Here is an 11,223-nt window from a genome sequence, read left to right as displayed (position 1 = left end):
AACAATGCAGAGTTATGTGCATCATCAAACACACCCTTCTCATTAACCTGTGATGAGTTATTCACAATTTTTGATGAACAAATAAGGTTTTATATGTAAGATGGCTAAATAAAGAGCAAAATTATTGATTATTATTATTATTTGTGCCCTGGTCCTATACGAGCTCTTTGTCACTTCCCACAAGTCGGGTTGTGACAAGAACTCACACTCATTCTTATGGTTAATAAATGTATCGTATAGTCAATGATGGCAAAAAACAACATTTTATAGTGCGCTGACCCTGGTGCTAGAGGGGCTATGCAGCTGGAGGTGGAATGTTTGAAGGGGTACGGGACTATAAAAAGTTTGTGAACCACTGGTGTAGATGAAGTGCAGGAGATAGGCTAAAGAAGGATTTTTAAGTCTTGAGACAATTGAGACATGGATTGTGTATGTGTGCCATTCAGAGAGTGAATGTGCAAGACAAAAAGATGTAAGTGCTCTTGAACGAAGTATGCTAGTAGGTGCCAGGCACACCAGTTTGAGTGTGTCAAGAACTGCAACACTGGACTCCACCCAAAGGACATCTAGCCAACTTGACACAACTGTTGGGATGCGTTTTAGTCAACATGGACCAGAATCCATGTGGATCGCTTTCGACACCTTCTAGAGTCCATGCCCCGATGAATTCAGGCTGTTCTGAGGGCAAAAGTGGGTGCAACTCAATATTAGGAAGGTGTTGCTAATGTTTTGAACACTCAGTGTCTACTATGCCAATACTGATTAACAATGGATCCTTTCTGAGGCCTGAATTTGATATAAATTGCTTTTCTATGCAATGGAAAGGGGTATGGGAGGAGAAATACAGTACATGGTATGGATTCATCTTTTCCCGTCATCTTAAGTTCAGTTTCGACACTGGCAAAATGGCAAAATGTATGCCACTAGCTTGGTTTCCATCCAATTGGTGACATATTTCCACACAAATATTCTAAAATCAGCACATTTTCTCACCAGAGATGTTTTTCCATCAAACTGATTTATTGTGGATAAAAGGCTGTGCGTGATGACGTAGTGCACATAAAAATAACTTTTGCGGTTAAATTCCCATCTACCTTATCAAAAATACAAGTTAAATGGGTTTCCATTGCATTTTCAACTCGACTGTATGTTTTGTCACAACAAATGTTGCATTATATAGCAAAGATACAATGAAGGAAGGCTACCTACATGATGAGATTTTTATAGATAAAAGCAAGAGAGTTTTTATTTGTCAGATGGCAGCCAAGCATTGATCATCACGTCACCAGAATAAGGCCCTCGATATGTACTGGAATGAAGAAATCAAGCTCATCACTGTGCAATTTCACCACCCTGTAAAGTTCATCATTTATTTAATCTGTAGCCTAATAAACTGCATGCTGATCATTGCGTGAAAGTTTACTTTGATATGATGGTTCTTTATTTGCACATAAAGGCGTTTACACCATTATTTTTTACTGACACAAAAAGAACAAACAAATTGTCAACATTTATAAAATTGTAAAATGTATAAAATTTCCATCAGCCCGTCCGTTTTTTCATGCGTCAGCTAATTCATCCACATGAAATGGTTGGATGGAACCTGGGTAATGTTTATTTTAGATTTTTTTTAAGATAATCCATTGGGACTGCCTCCCCCTCCACTAGGCGAACATGGACACACCAGCCACAGTCACGCGGCCGTCAGCATAAATTGTGGTCCACCAAAGCTGCTGCAGATGTTGGTGAAGATGGAGGGGGAGGGGGGTCTTAGATCGAGCTTTCAACAACGAGGGCCCTTAGAATTTACTGCCAGGCTCACCATGGCAGAAGAATGGGCTACTTCACGGTGGAGAGCAAGCTTTATACAGCGACTGACGATGAGTCAAGAGAAACCCTGTCCTGAACCGAGCGCAGAATGTTTCATTTACACTCACAATCATCCCGCACACTGCGCCAAAGAAAATGAGGAAGAGGGATTTTTAACATTGCAGATAATTCAGTATTCAAACCCCCAACACGCCTCGCATACAATAGGAACGTGGGACTACACTTGCGCACACTCATTCAGTAGGCGCAACCACATGCATGCACGCACTGACACACACACACACACACACACACACACACACACACACACACACACACACACACACACACACACACACACACACACACACACACACATCTAAAGTTACAGAAACACCATCAAATATAGACACACATGTTTAGAAGAAAATGCACAGAAACATACTCACTCTCTCTCTCTTTAACATGTCCTCTGTGAGCAATTTGTCAACTGGATCTGATTGACTAGGAGAATCTAGGCAAAAAATATGGCATGGTCCCACTCTTACTGTAATTATTAAAGCTAACATTTGCACTGCAAACATACAAGGTTTCCATCCACAAACCCCCTCTTGTGAGGACTGTTTTGTTTAGACCCTGCTCTGTACACTTGCACTAGCTTTACAGAGACAATATTTTCATTGCGGTATTTGAACCAAATGTAATCATTATGGTTGTCAATAAGAGCAAGGTGTTTCAGGGAAGAAGCCTGCTCAAAGGCCAACCATCACCTCTCTCAACATACTCACAGGCTGTCATTGAATTGGTTGAGACAAAATCAGGGTAGATTCCATGTGAGGGCGATTCCAGCATTACATTTGCACGTAAAAATAACAACTTTAATGTCTCACAAAATGCACATACAAAATATTAATTAAACTTTTGACGTGTGTCTGTAGTAACCCTTGCGGGGTGATTACCCCAAAAATCGGACTTCTAAATATTGGCAAGTTGGAGAAATAAAGCTAATAAGCACCGTTATGGATGTTATATGAAATGTAGCGTTTATGTCTTAGGTAAAAACATGGGTAGCCATTTCGAAGGAAAGGCTTGGCTGAACACAAAAATAATCATTTTGAAAAGGTTGTCATTGCCATTAACACTTTAGAGAGGAAAAATGACTATAGAGGGAGTAATATTTTATATGTATATTTACAGTATATTATATATAGAGTACCTCACATATTGCCAGTTTCCATTGGCACATTGAAGTGAACCCAGGTTGGGCTGGCCTTGGTGGGCTAGCTCAACAGCGTTTCCACTGCCTCCAGAAATAAAAAAATTATGTAATGTTGCTAGGTAGCCAAAATCTGACTGCAGCTGGCTTTGCTAATGTTGCTAGCTACCTAGCTAGCAAGATGTTGAAGAATTTAATTTACCCTCACCATGCTGTAACTAACGTTACCCCATACTCCTGCCAGTGCCAGCCAGACTCAGAGCCAAGTATTTAGCTTACTAACGTTAGCTAGCTAGCTAAATGGTTAGCATCGGTGCTAGCACAACAGGCTAGCTGTCTTAATTTGAACCTTGCTTGCCATGGCATTGGCTATTAGCTAGCTAGCTAACCAGGCAAAACAGATGACATGTTTGATATAATGTAGCTAGCTAGCCTTCAATACAACCTGGCTAGCAACAATTCCTGCTAGTGGATGTTAACTAGCTAGCTTACTTGTTTCAACTCTGGTTTGCTAGCTAACGTTAGGTAGCTAGCATTCGAGGGCTAACCGTTTATTGTGCAGTGCAAAAATGAATGAAGGATCCAGCTATGGTGGTAATTCATGTCATGTCTGACTACTGCAATACTGCTTGTCCATGTGCTAGCTAAAAGCAACAAGCCCAGATGAGCTAGCTAACGTGTCAGCATCAGTGATCAGTTTGGTGGTTGCATAGTAATGGCGTCACCAGCCTGAATTGTAATTGAGTCAGCAGTTTTTAAAACATTTACATGTTTTATTTAAACTTTATTTAAATAGGTAAGTCAATTAGTTAACAAATTCTTAATTACAATGATGGCTTACCAAAAGGCAAAATGCCTCCTGCGGGGACGGGGGCTGGGACTAAAATTAAACAATTTAAAATATATAAATATAGGACAAAACACACATCACGACAAGCGAGACAACGCAACACTACATAAAGAGAGACCTAAGACAACAACATAGCAAGGCAGCAACACATGACAACACAGCGTGATAGCAACACAACCTGACAACAACATGGTAGCAACAGAACATGGTAGCAGCACAAAACATGGTACAGACATTATTGGGCACAGACAACACCATCAAAGGGCAAGAAGGTAGAGACATCAAAACATCACACAAAGCAGCCACAACTGTCAGTAAAAGTGTCCATGATTGAGTCTTTGAATGAAGAGATTGAAATAAAACTGTCCAGTTTGAGTGTTTGTTGCAGCTCGTTCGAGTCGCTAGCTGCAGCGAACTGAAAAGAGGAGCGACCCAGGGATGTGTGTGCTTTGGGGACCTTTAACAGAATGTGACTGGCAGAACGGGTGCTGTATGTGGAGGATGAGGACTGCAGTAGATATCTCAGATGGGGGGAGTGAGGCCTAAGAGAGTTTTATAAATAAGCATCAACCAGTTGGTCTTGTGACAGGTATACGGAGAAGACCAGTTTACAGAGGAGTATAGAGTGCAGTGATGTGTCCTATAAGGAGCATTGGTGGCAAATCTGATGGCCGAATGGTAAAGAACATCGAGCCGTTTGAGAGCACCTTTACCTGCCGATCTATAAATTATGTCTCCGTAATCTAGCATGGGTAGGATGTTCATCTGAATCAGGGTTAGTTTTGCAGCTGGGGTGAAAGAGGAGCGATTACGATAGAGGAAACAAAGTTTAGATTTAACTTTAGCCTGCAGCTTTCATATGTGCTGAGAGAAGGACAGTGTACCATATAGCCATTTTCACAAGTACCTGTATGAGGGGACTACCTCAAGCTCTAAACCCTCAGAGGTAGTAATCACACCTGTGGGGAGAGGGGCATTCTTCTTACCAAACCACATTACCTTTGTTTTGGAGGTGTTCAGAACAAGTTTACGGGTAGAGAAAGCTTGTTGGACACTAAGAAAGCTTTGTTGTAGAGCATTTAACACAAAATCCGGGGAGGGGCCAGCTTAGTGTAAGACTGTATCATCTGTATATAAATCGATGAGAGAGCTTCCTACTGTCTGAGCTATGTTGCTGATGTAAATTGAGAAGCGCCTGGATCCTAGGATTGAGCCTTGGAGTACTCCCTTGGTAACAGACAGTGGCTGAGACAGCAGATTTTCTGACTTTATACACTGCACTCTATGAGAGAGTTAGTTTGCAAACCAGGCCAAAGATGACTTGCAGACACTAATACTCCTTAACCTCTCTAGGTGTGGTGGGACGAAATCGCCCCACACTATTCAACAGCCAGTGACAAATCAGAGCGGCAAATTTAAAACCACAAAATGTCATAATTCAAAGTTGTCAAACATAGGACTATTTTACACCATTTTATAGATACACTTCTCCTGAATCGAACCACGTTGTCCGATTTCCAAAAGGCTTTACAGCGAAAGCAAAACATTAGAATATGTTAGGAGAGTACATAGACACAAAAAACCACACAGCCATTTCCAAGCAACTAGCATGCATCACAAATACCCAAAACACAGCTAAATGCAGCACTAACCTTTGATGATCTTCATCAGATGACACTCCTAGGACATTATGTTATTCAATACATGCATGTTTTGTTCAATCAAGTTCATATTTATATCAAAAAACAGCTTTTTACATTAGCATGTGATGTTCAGAACTAGCATACCCACCGAAAACTTCCGGTGAATTTACTAAATTTCTCACGATAAACGTTGACAAAATACAGAACAATTATTTTAAGAATTATAGATACAGAACTCCTTTATGCAATCGCTGTGTCTGATTTTAAAATAGCTTTTCGGCGAAAGCACATTTTGCAATATTCTGAGTACATAGCTCGGCCATCACGGCTAGCTATTTTGACATCCGCCAACTTCGGGGTCACCTAAACTCAGAATTACTATTAGAAAAATTTGATTTTTCTTGTAAAATAGCGATAATATTCCAACCGGGCAACGTTGTATTCATTCAAAGGCTGAAAGAAAAAAATTGAGTAGTCTCGTGAATGCGCATCTCAGTCTCACTGTCCCCAGGCTGACCACTTACAAATTCTGCTGCTGTTCTTTGCCCAGAGACAGCAGACACACCATTCCACTTTCTGGCGGCTTTAGAGAGCCAATGGAAGCCTTAGAAAATGTCACGTTACACCACAGATGCTGTATTTTCGATAGAGATGCACCAGAAGGACAACAAATTGTCAGACAGGGCACTTCCTGTATGGAATCTTCTCAGGTTTTGGCCTGCCATATGAGTTCTGTTATACTCACAGACACCATTCAAACAGTTTTAGAAACTTTAGGGTGTTTTCTATCCAAAGCCAATAATTATATGCATATTCTAGTTACTGGGCAGGAGTAGTAACCAGATTAAATCGGGTACGTTTTTTATCCAGCCGTGAAAATACTGCCCCCTAGCCATAACAGGCTAACATTGATGATGTGGTTGTTACTGATAAGAAGCACATGGCTGAGCTCTTTAACCTATTGGGGCTAGGGGGCAGTATTTGCACGGCCGGATAAAAAACGTACCCGATTTAAACTGGTTACTACTCTTGCCCAGAAACGAGAATATGCATATAATTAGTAGATTTGGATAGTAAACACTCTAAAGTTTCTAAAACTGTTTGAATGGTGTCTGTGAGTATAACAGAACTCATATGGCAGGCCAAAATCTGAGAAGGTTTCATTCAGGAAGTGGCCTGTATGACAAGGTGTCGTTCTTCTTGTCTCTGTTTATTGAAGAGTGAGGATCTTAGCTGTCCCGTGACACTTCCTACGGCTGCCATAGGGTCTCAGAAGGCGGTAAAAAGCTGAATCGTGGCTTTGCAGGCTCTGGCTGAAACAAAGTAGCGTGTTTGGGTAGTGGCTGGTTACAGTACTGTGAGACTCAGGCTCGTGCCCGCGTCGACCGAAAGCTTTGTTTACTTTCCTCTGTTTAGCTAAATGGACATTCACGGTCGGAATATTATCGCTTTTTTACGAGAAAAATGGCATAAAAATGGATTTTAAACAGCGGTTGACATGCTTCGAAGTACGGTAATGGAATATTTAGATTTTTTTTGTCACGAATTGCGCCATGCGCGTGACCCTTATTTACCCTTTCAGATAGTGTCTGGAACGCACGAACAAAACGCCGCAATTTGGATATAACGATGGATTATTTTGGACCAAACCAACATTTGTTATTGAAGTAGCAGTCCTGGGAGTGCATTCTGACGAAGACAACAAAAGGTAATCAAACTTTTATAATAGTAAATCTGATTTTGGTGAAGGCTAAACCTGCCGGGTGTCTAAATAGCTAGCCCGTGATGCCTGGGCTATGTACTTAGAATATTGCAAAATGTGCTTTCACCAAAAAGCTATTTTAAAATCGGACATATCGAGTGCATAGAGGAGTTCTGTATCTATAATTCTTCAAATAATTGTTATGCTTTTTGTGAACGTTTATCGTGAGTAATTTAGTAAATTGTTAGTAAATTCCCGGGAAGTTTGCGGGGGGTATGCTAGTTCTGAACGTCACATGCTAATTGAAAAAGCTGTTTTTTGATATAAATATGAACTTGATTGAACAAAACATGCATGTATTGTATAACATAATGTCCTAGGGTTGTCATCTGATGAAGATCATCAAAGGTTAGTGCTGCATTTAGCTGTCTTCTGTGTTTTTGTGACATTATATGCGAGCTTGAAAAATGGGTGTCTGATTATTTCTGGCTGGGTACTCTGCTGACATAATCTAATGTTTTGCTTTCGTTGTAAAGCCTTTTTGAAATCGGACAGTGTGGTTAGATTAACGAGAGTCTTGTCTTTAAATAGCTGTAAAATAGTCATATGTTTGAGAAATTGAAGTAATAGGATTTTTAAGGTATTTGAAAATCGCGCCACAGGATTCAACTGGCTGTTACGTAGGTGGGACGAATTCGTCCCGCCTGCCCTAGAGAGGTTAGGATAGGGGGCAGTATTTTCATGGCCGGATAAAAAAAACGTACCGATTTAATCTGGTTATTACTCCTGCCCAGAAACTAGAATATGCATATAATAATTTTATTTGGATAGAAAACACCCTAAAGTTTCTAAAACTGTTTGAATGGTGTCTGTGAGTATAACAGAACTCATATGGCAGGCCAAAACCTGAGAAGATTCCATACAGGAAGTGCCCTTTCTGACCATTTCTTGAACTTCTATGGCCTTCTATAGCCTTCTTCTTGGCCTTCTATATTCCGACCGGTCTCCTGGTTGGAATATTATCGCTATTTAACGATAAAAATCGCATAAAAATTTATTTTAAACAGCGTTTGACATGCTTCGATGTACAGTAATGGAATATTTAGAATTTTTTTGTCTCGATATGCGCCGGCGCATCACCCTTCGGATAGTGTCTTGAACGCAAGAACAAAACACAGCTATTTGGATATAACTATGGATTATTTGGAACCAAAACAACATTGGCTGGTGAAGTAGAAGTCCTGGGAGTGCATTCTGACGAAGAACAGCAAAGGTAATCCAATTTTTCTTATAGTAAATCTGCGTTTGGTGAGTGCCAAACTTGGTGGGTGTCAAAATAGCTAGCCATGATGGCCGGGCTATCTACTGAGAATATTGCAAAATGTGCTTTCACCGAAAAGCTATTTTAAAATCTGACACCGCGATTGCATAAAGGAGTTCTGTATCTATAATTCTTAAAATAATAGTTTTTTTTTTTGTGAACGTTTATCGTGAGTAATTTAGTAAATTCACCGTAAGTTTTCGGTGGGTATGCATGTTCTGAACGTCACATGCTAATGTAAAAAGCTGGTTTTTGATATAAATATGAACTTGATTGAACAAAACATGCATGTATTGTATAACATAATGTCCTAGGCGTGTCATCTGATGAAGATCATCAAAGGTTAGTGCTGCATTTAGCTGTGGTTTTGTTTTTTGTGACATTATATGCTAGCTTGAAAAATGGGTGTCTGATTATTTCTGGCTGGGTACTCTGCTGACATAATCTAATGTTTTGATTTCGCTGTAAAGCCTTTTTGAAATCAGACAGTGTGGTTAGATAAAGGAGAGTCTTGTCTTTAAAATGGTGTAAAATAGTCATATGTTTGAAAAATTGAAGTTTTGGGATTTTTGAGGAATTTGTCATTCGCGCCACGCCTATCATTGGATATTGGAGCAGGTGTTCCGCTAGCGGAACGTCTAGATGTAAGAGGTTAAAGGGAGTGCTCCTAACCACAGCTTGTTACCTGTAAAAAAGAAACCTCTCCACAGAAGCAATCAATCAATCAGATTCCAAACTCTCCACCATGGCCAAGACCAAAGAGCTCTCCAAGGATGTCAAGGACACGATTGTAGACCTACACAGGGCTGGAATGGGCTACAAGACCATCGCCAAGCAGCTTGGTGAGAAGGTGACAACATTTGGTGCGATTATTCGCAAATGGAAGAAACACAAAAGAACTGTCAATATCCCTTGGCCTGGGGCTCCATGCAAGATCTCACCTCGTGGAGTTGCAATGATCATGAGAACAGTGAGGAATCAGCCCAGAACTACACGGGAGGATCTTGTCAATGATCTCAAGGCAGCTGGGACCATAGTCACCAAGAAAACAATTGGTAACACACTAAGCCGTGAAGGACTGAAATCCTGCAGTGCCCACAAGGTCCCCCAGCTCAAGAATGCATATACAGGCCCGTCTGAAGTCTGCCAATGAACATCTGAATGACTCAGAGGACAACTGGTGAAAGTGTTGTGGTCAGATGAGACCAAAATGGAGCTCTTTGACATCAACTCAACTCGCCGTGTTTGGAGGAGGAGGAATGCTGCCTATGACCCCAAGAACACCATCTCCATCGTCAAACATGGAGGTGGAAACATTATGCTTTGGGGGTGTTTTTCTGCTAAGGGGACAGGACAACTTCACCGCATCAAAGGGACGATGGACGGGGCCATGTACCATCAAATCTTGGGTGAGTACCTCCTTCCCTCAGCCAGGGCATTGAAAATGGGTCGTGGATGGGTATTCCAGCATGACAATGACCCAAAACACACGGCCAAAACAACAAAGGAGTGGCTCAAGAAGAAGGACATTAAGGTCCTGGAGTGGTCTAGCCAGTCTCCAGACCTTAATACCATAGAAAATCTGTGGAGGGAGCTGAAGGTTCGAGTTGCCAAACGTCAGCCTCGAAACCTTAATGACTTGGAGAAGATCTGCAAAGAGGAATGGGACAAAATCCCTCCTGAGATGTGTGCAAACCTGGTGGCCAAGAACAAGAAACGTCTGACCTCTGTGATTACCAACAAGGGTTTTGCCACCAAGTACTAAGTCATGTTTTGCAGAGGTGGTCAAATACTTACTTCCCTCATTAAAATGCAAATCATTTTATAACATTTTTGACATGCGTTTTTCTGGATTTTTTTGTAGTTATTCTGTCTCTCACTGTTCAAATAAACCTGCTATTAAAATTATAGACTAAAAATTTCTTTGTAAGTGGGCAAATGTACCAAATCAGCAGGGGATCAAATACTTTTTTCCCCCACTGTATAATACTGTGTTTGGTTTGTCGATGGTAATGCTAGCTAGCTAGGTGGTTGAAAGCATTTTTGGAACCCAGGCCCACTCCAACAAATGCATCTAGCTATATAAACATGTATTTTTCATGGAGATACTGGTGGAGACAGTCTGATTTAGAGGGAACCTGGGGCTGCACACATTGTGGTTATGAAAAAATCAACATCAAAATAGAGGTATGAAATTCTCTGGAGTTTTTTGTTATGCTTTGTGATTCAAGAATTATTTGGTTGGTAATCGACCAAAATAGTTAGCTACATGAAGCAATGTTTGACTGTTCAGCACACAGCCTATATACAATGGCATTGATTCATACTGTGAATTGCCCAACTTGAAGGAATTAATATCCAATGTGGTCGGTCAAGTAAACAATGGCTCATTTGCATGACATATTGATAGATTATGGGCCATCAAGTAATAGGATTGGCACATTAGCATGACACATGTTACACTGGTTAAAGTACAACACCACATCCTATGTATGAAAGGGACACTATTGTGACACTGACTTATTTGGTGTTTCAACTGGGTGGTTCGAGCCCTGAATGCTGAGTGGCTGACAGCCGTGGTATATCAGACCGTATACCATGCGTATGACAAAACATTTATTTTTACTGCTTTAATTAAATTGGTTATCAGTTTTTAATAGCAACAAAGGCACCGCGGGGGTT

This window comes from Salmo salar, chromosome ssa18 (assembly GCF_905237065.1).
Source record: "Salmo salar chromosome ssa18, Ssal_v3.1, whole genome shotgun sequence".
NCBI lineage: Eukaryota > Metazoa > Chordata > Actinopteri > Salmoniformes > Salmonidae > Salmo > Salmo salar.
Note: the sequence above shows the minus strand (reverse complement) of the source record.